At 48.8% G+C, this 12479-nt stretch overlaps 1 long non-coding RNA gene across 1 annotated transcript in view; it reads left to right on the forward strand.

Moving 5' to 3' along the window:
- The first annotated feature begins 1503 nt into the window (after positions 1–1503).
- LOC138525594 (uncharacterized) overlaps positions 1504–12479 on the forward strand; it is a 28390-nt gene continuing 17414 nt past the window's right edge. The window contains exon 1 of the long non-coding RNA XR_011283377.1: positions 1504–1577. This is a non-coding gene — a long non-coding RNA (uncharacterized lncRNA). The remainder of the gene's footprint in view (positions 1578–12479) is intronic.

Here is a 12479-nt window from a genome sequence, read left to right on the forward strand (position 1 = left end):
GAGAGTGGGGGTAGGGTGGATGGGGTGGAAACGATGGGGGTGGCTGGGTGAGGGATGGAAAGAGTGGGTTAGTGTAGGTAGGTGGGGTTAGAGAGAGTGGGGTAGGGTGGGTGGGGTTAGAGAAAGTGGTGATAGGTTGGGTGTGGTAAGGAGAGTGGGGGTAGGGTCGGTGGGGGTAGGGAGAGAGGAGGTAGGGTGGGTGGGTTGAGATAGAGAGAGAATGGGGGTTGGGTAGCGGGTAGGGGTAGAGAAAGTGAGGATAGTGTAGGTGGGCAGTGGTAGTCCAGGTGGGGGTAGAGTGGGTGGGTGTAGAGAGAGTAAGGATTGGGCGGGTGAGGGTAGACAGTATGGGGATTGGTGGGTAGAGGTAGAGAGAGTGGGGTAGGGTGGGTGTTTGGGGGTGACAGAGAGAGTGGGGACTGGGTGGGTGAGGTTAGAGTGGATGTGGATTGGGTGGATGGGGGTACAGTGGGAGGGGATAGGGTGCGAGGGTGGGTAAGAGTGGGTGAGTGTGTGGGGTTATAGAGAGCGGGGCTCGGTGCGTGATGGTAGTTGGAGGCAAAAAACATGAAGAACAAAACAGCCTCGATGACTTGTCAAAAGTAGCCCAAACAACCCCCAACCAGCACACATAATGGGTTTGGGGTGAGTTGCTGGGGGTAGAGGGTTGGAGTGGGGTTGCTGGCGGTAGAGGGAGTGGGGTGAGGGGTAGAGCGAGTGGGAGTGTTTATCAAAAGGCAGCCTCAGGAGGACAAATGAAAACCTATCATCAAAAGTAGCCCAAAACAGCACAACTGTCCATGGAAAAAATTGCCCCATATAGCCCATTATACGGCTGGAGAATGGAAAGGCCAGCACCCAACTTGCTTCTTACAAAACTGCTGATTGAAGCAAATATTGTTAGGGAAGTACAGTGGAGGAGTTTGGAACAAGAGATTTGAGTGATTAGACGGTTTCATGCCACGGCATTGCCTTTTGATATACCAACCAGGTATTCTCTGTTCAGAACCCCCATTCCCTCTCTCTCGCTTCTGTAACAGTGGTTTCGGCAATTTTTTGGTGCAAGCGCCACAAACATTCACCAAAACCAAAAACTGAACTACAAGTACCACAATGCAAAGTGTTGCTATCTGATATCCAGATCCGATTAAACGAGGCATGCGTGGTGTAGGGTTCATAAACAAAGTGTCTACTACTAGGTGAGCACCACAACCACTCAGTAGAATCTGACAATAATATTGCGAGAGCATGTCTTCTAAATTGCTTCTTTTCACCTTTGACCCCCTTTCTCCAGTCCTTGTTTTAAACTAGCACCATTATGCATTTTCTTTTAACTTTTCACCGAATCACAGAACATAAAACTCCCATTATTCAGTGTCCTCGCTGACCTGGGGAGCCGCAGAGTCTTAGTAATTGAAGTGCAAGAGTTCAGGAGGCACCACTTGATCAATTAACAGCTGTTAACCTTTTGCTGTGGGCGGTTTAAAAGGAGTCTTTGGAGCGCTGCTTGGTAGAGCGTATTTTTTTTTTGTTTTTTGTTGGAGAGAAGAGCGGTTGTTGCTGTGGAAACCTAGTAGGTAAGTGATTGCTTTTCTACTTCTTGTTAGTTGATATTTCCCTTCGATTTCCGAAACCTTTTTAACTAAAAGGTCTTTGTAGACTTATGTGTGCATTTTTTTAGTTTGTAATCGGTGTATAGCTCTTGGGGAAACTCGCCCTTCTTGGTAAACCTGCATTGTTTTGCCACATGTGCATTTTGGCATCTGGATGTAGTATGTTGCAGACGAAATGGGGGTGAGTTTACTGTTCTGGGCCGCTGCTTCTGTGAATCTCTTTTCGCCTCGGTAAGTTGTCCTTGTTGACTGTCGTGCGTGACGCATTAAGCTAGTCCTGGCGTTTCAGTTGGCTTCGTGTGCAGGATGTGTTTTTGCTCCAACCTATACGTTAGAGAGGGTGTGGAGGCGGGTGGACCAGCCCCAGGATGGTGCGAATGGTACACATAATATTGGGCCCCAGGTGAAACCGTAGCACGCTCCCCTCACGTTGTTTGCCTCCTCGGCACTGCCCTCCAAAATCTATACCGTTCAACCGGCTTTGGCTTCACAATATGTTAACGGGCATTACATTTCCACCATGTTTTTGTTCTTTACCTGAAGGAAGGACCTGCTTATAGATAATGCTAAGTGTAGCAAGAGACAGTAGCTCTGTAATAAAGTGACAGTTGGGGGAGGGGTCAGTTCCCAGGCATATTAAATTGGGTTATAAAGAATTCCTAGCACCTACTTCAAGTGTGATAGTGGAATACCAGTGAAGTATCAAGGCTGACTTAAGCAGTCTCGTTGCCATATGATTGGTGTGCATAGACCAAATCATGCTTGCTGTGTACATGGACACCATGTAACAATGCTTGCCATATTTCGAGTGCTTGTGAGTACTTGGGCATGTGATGGCACCAGCTACCTCATGGGGTGAGTTATTAGGCATATAATAATTTGGCGAATAGTTGCATGCTGGATGGGTACTTCATGTGCAACTTTCTTTTTGGGAGTGGTACAATGCCATGTGACCAGATTGAAACCCTTAGCCACTGACTAGGCCCTTCATTCGGAGGGCAGTTAATGGAGTACTAGAGGATATAGGGTTTAGAAAGCTCTATACAAAAAAACTTCCAGTTTGGGTTAATGCCTGGCAATGATGTGCGTTCCTTACTCCTGAGACAATAGCAGTAATATGGTTTTATGACCATGTCCTGGCAACCTATGGAATGAAGGTAGCTTGACATGCAATTGTAATGCTAGGCAAATTGTTAATGTATCTGAACACGTGATATCAATACATAGTAGCAAGAAAGCAAAGCTTTACGCTAAATGCAAAGTCAAAACTATTGGTTTTGTCATTAATTGTTTTCTACATGTGCACAGTAACACTCCCCCCAATCAAAGTAATTGTTTTATTTATACAGTGCTGTACACAGGTAGTGCTTCAAGGCGCGAAGGGAGCAAAGGAATACCGTAAAAATTCTTGGGCCTTGAATTTTCTGAATGTTCAATTCTAAGTGCATGAAGTTGGTCACGATCAAGCTAGGGGGGGGGGGCAAAGAAAGGGTAGGCGGGGGACAAGACAAACTACTTAGTCATAGTACATTTAGGTCATACATGCGTACATACTGAGGTGCGAGGAAGGGGGGGGGAACAAGCACATCCAGTCCAGCAGGGTTCTGGGAGTGCAGAGAGATTATTACGCTCATGGAGCATAAGCTCAAAGTGCAGTAATGATGAACATAGTGCAGAGGCAAGTGCAAAAGACTGGCGTGGGAGCCTGGGACTTGTAAGGCTCTGGAGGTGAACCAGTCAGCAAAAACTGAAGTTTGGGAGGAGAAGGAACGAGGGAGAAGAGAAAAAGAACAGAGGTTGGCAGGGGAGAGGGTGAGATCTTGAGGAGTTTCCAGAACTTAAGGTGCTCCGGCTCAAGACAGGGGCAGGAAGGCCCAGCGGGAGGCACCAGCAGAGGATAAAGAGCTACCCCCAAATCTGTTTAGAAAAAGGCTCACCCACAGAGTTGGAGGACTCTAGAGCGGAAAATATTTGGAAGAGCGTTGTAGATGGTGAATGCCCATCCCCAGAAAGCCTTGTGTATTATGCAGAGGGTGTTAAACTTGATCCTTGCAGCCATGGGGAGCTAGAGGGGGGACTTCACCGCTGGAGCGATGCGGGCCTGAGGCCAAGTAGAAGGTCTTGCGGTTCTGTTCTGGATGAGGAGTAGGAAGATTGAGGCAGTTTGAGTCTAGCCTAGAGAACCAGGGCTCTTGAGATGGTGGTCCTCTGGGGCAACATGAGAAAAGGTAGAATACCTCTGAGGAGGTGCAGTTGGTAGTGGAACTTTTTAGAGATGTGAGAGTGACCTAAAGTCGAATGACCCCTCGCTTTTTTGCCTCAATGGTAGGTCAGGGTGCAGGGCCAAGGGAGGACGGAAAGTGGGAGCAGAGGACTGTTAGGCTCACCTGGTATCCACGAGGATGCCACGCAGCTGTGGGGACTCTGGTATCCTTCTCAGCGGCTCCCAGGTATGATCAGCGGAGAAGTTCTGCCTTGTTATGGGTTTTGGCGTGCTTTCCGTCCTGCCTTGTTGGCAGGGGCGCGTTGTCCTTTGTGGACAAGTGCGATCTAGTTACTTCACTGATGCTGGCCCTTTTGAGTCTTTCAGGTAGGTCTTATTACTGTTATGCTTGTATGCCTTTCTTTGGTTTAAATAATGTATTTTCTCTTTCCTTAGGTGCGCGGAAGTTTACTTTGGAACGTTGGCTGAGTTGGGACTCGCCAGTAAATGATGGTGCATCGAGAGTGCCTTGATGCAGTAAGTAGGCACTATGTGCAGCGCTATGCTGCCTTGCCTTTGCTAACCTGTTGTCTTTTTGTTCCCGTAGATGCGGTGCTCACCCGGAGCAAGAAGTCCCAAGGTGATGCTGGTCGATGGACGACTCTCGTGAGGTAAGTTTCCGGCACGATTGTAAAATGTCTAATGTCCTTTTTCTCCCTTTTTCGCAGATCCGTCGGTCCGGGAGGCTCGCTGATCCTTGGATGTTTGCAGGAGCTGAGGGCAGCTAGCGATGGAATTACAGGCAAGCTGCTGCTATTAACGATGTCCTTTTGTTTTTCAGATGCTGTTCTTCCTAGGTTCGCAGGTACAGCTAACGCGATGAGCGTCAGATTGCAAAGTAACGCGAAGCGTGTCATTCAAGTCGGGTGTGGTTTAAATAGCTTAAGAAAAGTAGTCCAGGTAAAGTAGTTCCTAGGCTACCACACCCAAAACACTATACCGCAGCATGCTATGTGGGTGACTCCATGTTGGCTGGCACTGGAAACAAAGTAGTCCCAAAACCCAAGTCCTCACGAAGTATGAGTCTGGCGCCAGGACTGGCACCAAGAGGGCTTCAGCAAAGGATGCCTGAGTTTGTTTGAGACCCGATCCAAGTCCCCTCCTGGCCCATGGGCTGGCCAGGGTTTTTTTTTGTTTTTTTTTTGATACGGGTCGTGACAGCTCTCCTCTCCCCCGCTCCCACCCCAATGCCCCTCTCAAGGTTGTGAGCCTTAGATGGGAAGTTTCGATGGTATTTTTTGATTAGACGTGGTGCATGAATGTTCCCACAAGGTTCCCAGGACCTATCTTGGGGTCTAAATCCTTTCCAATCAACTAGATAGTAAATCTTGCCCCTTGAGTACGTGGAATCCAAGATGCTTCTGACTTCGAATTCTGGTTCCCCGTCAATAAGTATGGGTTTTGGTGGTGTCCCAATCCGTGTACCAGGCTGCATCGGTTTTAGAAGGGACAAGTGGAATACCGGATGGATTTGTAGGTTAGCTGGTTAATCCAGTTTGACGGCTGCCGGATTAATAATTGCTTTGATGGTGTAAGGCCCTAAGTACCTGGGTTGAAAGGTCCGGGTTCCTTTAATGGGTTAAAATTTGGCGGCCAGCTAGACCTTGTCTCCTACTTGATAGTCAGGGGCCTTTTTCCGGTGTTGGTCGGCAAATTGCTTTTGTTTTTCTTTGGCGTGAGTAAGATGTTCCTTGGCCCTTTTGAAAGCTTGAGTGATGTTGGTGTGAAGAGTTTTTACTGCTGGCATTTCCAAACTGGTTGGGAGATCCAGTTCTGAGGTACGTGGATGTCTAACATAAAGGGCATAAAAGGGTGTTTGTCCAGTACTTGAATGCAAGGAATTATTACATGCGTACTCGGCTATCCAAAGTAAATCTTTCCAGTCTCTTAGTTCCTGGTGCAACATGCACCGTAGGTATCGTTCGAGGGTCTGGTTGGTCCTCTCGGTTTGACTGTCCGTTTGAGGGTGATGGTTAGTTGATAGCCGGATGTCAATTTGCGCCATTGCGCAACACTTTCTCCAGAAGTTGGAGACGAACTAGCTACCTCAGTCGGAGATCAGGACTCATGGAAAGCCATGTAGTTTGACAATACCATCCAGGAACACTTTGGCTAGCGTAGACGCGTCAGGGAGGCCCTTGAGTGGATTAAAATGTGCCATTTTTGAGAATATGTCCACGACTACGAGGATGGTGTTAAACCCTTGGCTGGGAGGTAGGTCAGTGATGAGGTCGAGGGAAAGAGTGGCATGGAGTGGGAGGAATGTCCAAAGGTTGCAGAAGACTGTATGGTTTTTGTTTTTGACTTATTTTGTGCACAGACTCCGCAGAACTGAATATATTGGATGACATCCTTACGTCAGGCAGGCCACCAGAAGTTCTGTTTTACCTTGGCTAGAGTCTTGGTGATTCCAGGGTGCCTTTTGATCAGGGAATCGTGATGACCTGAAACGATTTGTTGTTGTTAAGTCCTTGGTGGGTACATACAAATGATCCTTAAAGGGTAAGTGATCTTTAATGGAATATTGTTCTCCTTGTGCTTGCCATGCGAGGAAAGCATCTGGGTTCATGGTTCGCTGAATCTTATCTCTCAGTTCTACTTGGGTTAAGGCCCAAGAGTTTGTCTTCTGGTATGATGGGGACTGGGTATGGGGTCGCATATACCAAGTCATCAGTGCCTGTACGAGAGAGTGCGTCAGCTTTTCCGTTCTTGACCCCTGGTCGAAAAGTGATGACATAGTCTTATTCGGCGAAGAAAAGGGCCCACCGCAATTGGCGTGAAGACGGGGCTTTAGCTGTTTTAAGGTATTGCAGGTTTCGGTGGTCCGTGATAACTGTAATGGTGTGTCTGGCCCCCAGAAGGTAGTGCCGCCAGGCCTTAAAGGTGGATTTGATCGCCAAGAGTTCTTTGTCCGTGATGGTATAATTCATCTCCGGAGGAGAGAATTTTTTTCGACCAAAAGGCCACTGGATGTAGCTGGCCTGTTTCTGGATCTCTTTGTGAGAGGACAGCTCCCATTGCTATACTGGAAGCGTCTGTTTCCACGATATAAGGAAGATCTGGGCAAGGATGTCGCAGGATTGGCGCGGAGGTGAACCTTTTCTTGAGTTCCTGAAAAGCTTTTTCTGCTTCTTCGGTACAGGCACATTTTTTGTTATTTTTTCGTAGCAATACGTTGATCGGGTGTATGACCTGTGAGAAGTCTAGTAAGAACCGGCGATAGAAGTTCGCAAAGCCCAACATGCTCTGTACCCCTTTAATGTCGTTGGTGATGGCCATGTCAAAACGGCGTCTATGCAGGTCCATTCTGATGGCTCCTGGAGTAAGAATAAAACCCAGAAACTCCACTTCGGTGACGTGAAAGAAACACTCTCCAGCTTTACATATAAACGATGTTCCCGGAGCTTGGAGAGGACTGAACGGACGTGCTTGATATGATCCTGTTTTGAAGTTGAGTACACTAAGATATAATCTATGTACACTAAGACGTCATTAATGAATACTGAAATGCTGCAGGAGCAATGCATAACCCAAAGGGCGTGACTTGATATTCGTACGCACCATATTTGGTGCGGAACGCAGTTTCCATTCGTCGCTGCTTCTGACCTGCACCAGGTGGTATGCTCCTCGAAGGTCCAGTTTGGTGTAAATTTGGGCATCTTTGACCTGGTCCAGCATTTCAGGAATGAGCGGCAAGGGGTAACGTTTCTTCAGTGATCTGGTTTAATGCGCGGTAGTCCATACAGGTTCTTAAGTCCCCTTTTTTTCGGTACGAAGAACAAGGACTAGCTGCAGGGGACTTAGATGGACGGATGAATCCATTTGCGAGGTACTGGTCTAAGTAAGACTTCAGATGAAGGTTCTCGGGTTCTGTGAGAGCATAGATTCTGCCGCAAGGAACTTGAGCACCGGGAACAAGGTCGATCTGGCAGTCATAGGGCCTGAGGGGCCGCAGCGTGTTTGCTTGGTCCTACTGGAATACATCCTGGAAATCGTGGTATTCCTCAGGCAAGGTATTAGTCACTCCCAGGGTTGCTACTTGAGTCGTAGAGATACTGAAAGCAGGTTTCTGTTCTTGGTAGTAACAGGCTGGGGAGCAGTCGCTGGGGAAGGTTAATTTTCTTGCCTGCCAGTCAAAGGGTTGTGAGCGACTAACCATGGCATCCCTAGTATGAGCCCGAATTGAGGTGCCTTGATGAGATCAAACAAAATAAGTTCCCGATGTCCGTCCTGGCACAGCAAGGCTCGGCTGTGCTCTGGGTTACGGGTCCAGAAGCGATTTCTGTCCCATCCACCGTGGTTACCTTGTCTGTAGTCAGCTTGGAACAAAGGGGAAGCCCCATCTCTGCAGCCAGGTCCTGATCTATATAATTCCCAACTGCTCCACTGTCGATGTATGCTTCAATGGCATACATTCTTGACGATTGTTGGTTATTAATTAAGATCACCGGTATTGCAAAGTGTGAGGTTGGTGGCTCTTTTCTCTCACTCGACACTGACCTCTACGTTTGTTGAGCTGGGTAGTTTCCCGACTGACACTCCTTCTCTTCATCTTTTTCCGTGGCCCTGACGATCTTCCTCTGAGGTTTCACTGGGCAGTCCTTCAGGAAATGCCCTGACTTTCCGCAATACAGGCATAGCTGTTGTTTTCTCCTTTATCTTGCTCTTGTTTTGTTAGTGGGGGTCGTACCCCTCCGATTTGCATGGGCTCCACAGTATTGTCTTGCACTACTGTCTCTAGGTCGAACGTACACTGGCCGAGGGTCCATTTTAGAATGGTCTGCTTTTCGGTCTTGCAACCGGTGGTCCAGTTGCACAACCAAGTCTATGAATTCAGAACAATCTCTAGGAGGATTAACCACTTGAGCTAGATGTCTTTTAATTCGCGTCGTAAGCCCCGATGAAACAACGTGGTTCTTTTGTTTTCAGGCCACCTATCTTCAGCAACCAATCTGTTGAAAGTAGCGATGTACGTTAACGTATCCTGATTCCCCTGTCGGAGGGAAAGGAGTTCATTGTCCACCGCTTGTTCACGGGTATGACGAGCAAAAAGTTTTTCCATTTCTCTCTGAAATCCCCCACCGACCAATCTGCGGCGCTGCCACTTAGGTATGATAAAACAAAGGCTACCCGGGCTTGGTCGTTTTGGAATGCTCCCGGCCTGCAAAGAAAATGACGGCGACACTGATTCATGAAAGCTGCATATTTTCGTGGATCATCAGTAAACCTCTCCGGTGGTGCCAAAGGAACAGGGTAGGATTTTGCATCGGTGGGTTGTTCCCAGGTAGAGGTGTCTGACCCGCTTGTGATTGCAAGACTTGCCTGCTGATATCTTCGGTACGCTCTTTAGTCACCAACAAGTCTCTCCGGAGAGCGTTAGTCTCCTGTTGGGCAGAATGAACCTCGGCACGAAGTTCTCCTAGCAATTGGACCAATTGGTCTAATTCTGATGTTTCCATTGCGCCCAGGTGGATTGGTTTGGCAGGCTTCGCATTCTGTTACGCTCACCTGGTATCCACGGAGACGCCACCCAGCTGTGGGGACTCTGGTATCCTTCTCAGCGGCTCCCAGGTATGATCAGCGGAGAAGTTCTGCCTTGTTATGGGTTTTGGCATGCTCTCCGTCCTGCCTTCTTGGCAGGGGCGCGTTGTCCTTTGTGGGCGAGTGCGATCTAGTTACTTCACTGATGCCGGCCCTTTTGAGTCTTTCAGGTAGGTCTTATTGTTATGCTTGTATGCCTTTCTTTGGTTTAAATAATGTATTTTCTCTTTCCTTAGGTGCGCGGAAGTTTACTTTGGAACGTTGGCTGAGTTGGGACTCGCCGGTAAATGATGGTGCATCGAGAGCGCCTTGATGCGTTAAGTAGGCGCTATGCGCAGCGCTAAGGTGCCTTGCCTTTGCTAACCTGTTGTCTTTTCGTTCCCGTAGACCGCAGAGCAAGAAGTCCCAAGGCGATGCTGGTCGATGGACGACTGGTGAGGTAAGTTTCCGGCACGATTGTAATGTCCTGTTTCTCCCTTTTTCGCAGATCCGTCGGTTCGGGAGGCTCGCTGGTCCTTGGATGCAGTTTGCAGGAGCTGAGGGCAGCTAGCGATGGAATTACAGGCAAGCTGCTGCTATTAACGATGTCCTTTTTGTTTTTCAGATGCTGTTCTTCCAAGGTTCGCAGGTACAGCTAACGCGATGAGTTTCACGTTGCAGGATTGCAAAGTGTGAAGCATGTCATTCAAGTCGGGTGTGGTTTAAATGGCTTCAGAAAAGTAGTCCAGGTAAAGCCTACCACACCATACTGCATAGCTTGGTTCCAAGGGAACAAAGCTATGTGGGTGCCTCCATGTTGGCTTGCACTGGAAACAAAGTAGTCCCAAAACACAAGTCCTCACGAAGTATGAGCCTGGCGCCAATGTTACCGGGACTGGCCCCAAGAGGGCTTCAGCAAAGGATGCCTGAGTTTGTTTGAGACCCGATCCAAGGCCCCTCCTGGCCCATGGGCTGGTCAGGTTTTTTTTATTGGTTACGGGTCGTGACAGCACACAATGATCTGCTTTGCAGGCATAATTTGTTAGCAGCACACCACGACTGAATTGAGGAATGTTAGGGATGAACGAGGGTAGCTGAGCTGCGTGTCATCTGCATAACACTGAAAGTTAGAAGTAAAGGTAGAGATCCTGTGGGCCATGTAGATTTAAAAACCAGGGGGCGAGGTTCAGGGACAACACAAGTAGAGGAGGGATAGAGGAGAGAAAGGACCTAAGTTCCACCTAGGGAAAGCCGATCAGAGAGAAAGGAGGCAAGCCATGCCAGGGCCTGATCTGTGATGCCGAGGTTATCACAGACTGGAGATCAGGATTTGTGGTTTACTGTATCGAAAGCAGAAGAGAGGAATGAGGACAGAAGAATAGTCAGGATTTGAGAGCAGGTGTTCAGAAGAGCGATTTCTGTGCCTCTGGATGCTCTAAAACTATATTGATGGTCATGGAGACAACCAACAGATTCAGTATGGAGGGTGAGTGATGGCCATCTTCTCCAGGAGGTTTCCCAGGAAAGGGGTGATGGAGATCGGGCAATAATTCGCAGGAATAGGTGGTTCGGTGGAGGTTTTTTTGAGCAGAGGTTGCTCAAGAGGGGAAACTCCAGTGGCGAAAGAGGTAGCGGAGGTCGGCCAAGACTGGAGCGAGTGTCCATATTGTCCTTGATGGCTTTGGAGGGGATGTTTGGAGTTGTCTAGAGACCTCATCAGGTGTGACAGGGAATGGGGGGGGGGGCGCAGGAGCTGTTGGTGCAGAAGAGGACAGGAAGTCCTGTGTTTTGGTGAAGTGTGCAGAAAGGGCCTGGGTGCAGCTGCAGTAGGGTTGGCCAGTTCCTTGCAGATTTTTGTAAAGTTTGGCAGTGTTGGATGCTGCAGAGATGTAGTGCAGACTCTTCTTGGAGCGGATGCAGAGTCTATATTGCCTTTGAAGAAAGCAGCAGACCAGTTTGTGTACACCGATCCCCATTTCTGTTCCACTGCACTTGCGTTCAAGGGCAGCCAGATCAGTCGTACCAAGAGTTGCACATTTTGGCAGACTTCAGACGGACACTGAGTGGTGCAAGAGTGTTGATGGAACGTTAACGGTTAGAGGGCTGTATCAGGGTGGCAGTCAGCCACAGGAGTAGGTGGAGGCAAAGGCAGCCACTGATGATGGGTCGGATGACCTTGAAGGCAGGAGGTGGTGCAGGGTGTGTCAGTGCCGAAGGAGAACAGGGCTTCATGAGTGGTATTGAGAGGAATAGAGTGGGATGTCTGTGGGGATGAGAGCATCAGGATGGAAAGGGAGTTACACAAGTTGTGGAAAAGTCCTTGAGAGTCCAGATGGATGTTAAGACCCCCCAGCAGGAGGAGTTGGGGAAGAGAGAAAGGTCCGGCAGTTGATAGAAGGTGGCCAGAGTAAGAGGCAGCGGGTGAATACCTGCAGACCAATTCAAAGGAAGAGTGGGAATGATGGAAACAGGTTTCCACTCAGAAAAGATCGGAGCTACTCCACCTCCTGGACTGTTGGCCTTGGGCACAGAGGATCTTGTAGACTTCAGGGAGAAGTGTCTTAACTTGTGACAGAGCTGTCCTTAAACCATGTTTCAGTAAGAGCAAGAACATCAAGGTCCAGCAGTTCACGAGGTCAGATGTCAGAGGAATGCTTGACAGCGGTGCAAGAGTTTAGTGTAGCAACATGGAGCAGTTGGCCACTTTTAAAGGTCTTATGAGGGGCGGGTACAGGGGACAGGCCCCTGTAAGCGGCATGAATGCCTGAGATGGAGGTAGGAATCCAGGTTATCAGTGAGGAGGGTGCAGGCAAGGGAGCCAGGATGGTGGTAGATGGCAAGGGAGCTAGTGTGGGAGGGGCTGCATGAGGCAAAGGAGCCCCAGATTGGATGGCCAGGGCAGCAGGGTGGACGAGGCTGACAAGGTTTGTCAGTGTAGTTCAAGTAGGCAAGGGAGCCTGTACAGTTGAAGGCAACAAGGGGGAAGATGCGAGGTTGTTAATAGCAAGGTAGTAAGGGTGGGCATAGTTGGCAAGAGCCTGGGCAGCTGTAGAAGCAGGTGGCAAGAGAGCCTGTGAGGAGGA

Source organism: Ambystoma mexicanum, chromosome 7p (assembly GCF_040938575.1).
Source record: "Ambystoma mexicanum isolate Mex_15411 chromosome 7p, UKY_AmexF1_1, whole genome shotgun sequence".
Classification (NCBI taxonomy): domain Eukaryota; kingdom Metazoa; phylum Chordata; class Amphibia; order Caudata; family Ambystomatidae; genus Ambystoma; species Ambystoma mexicanum.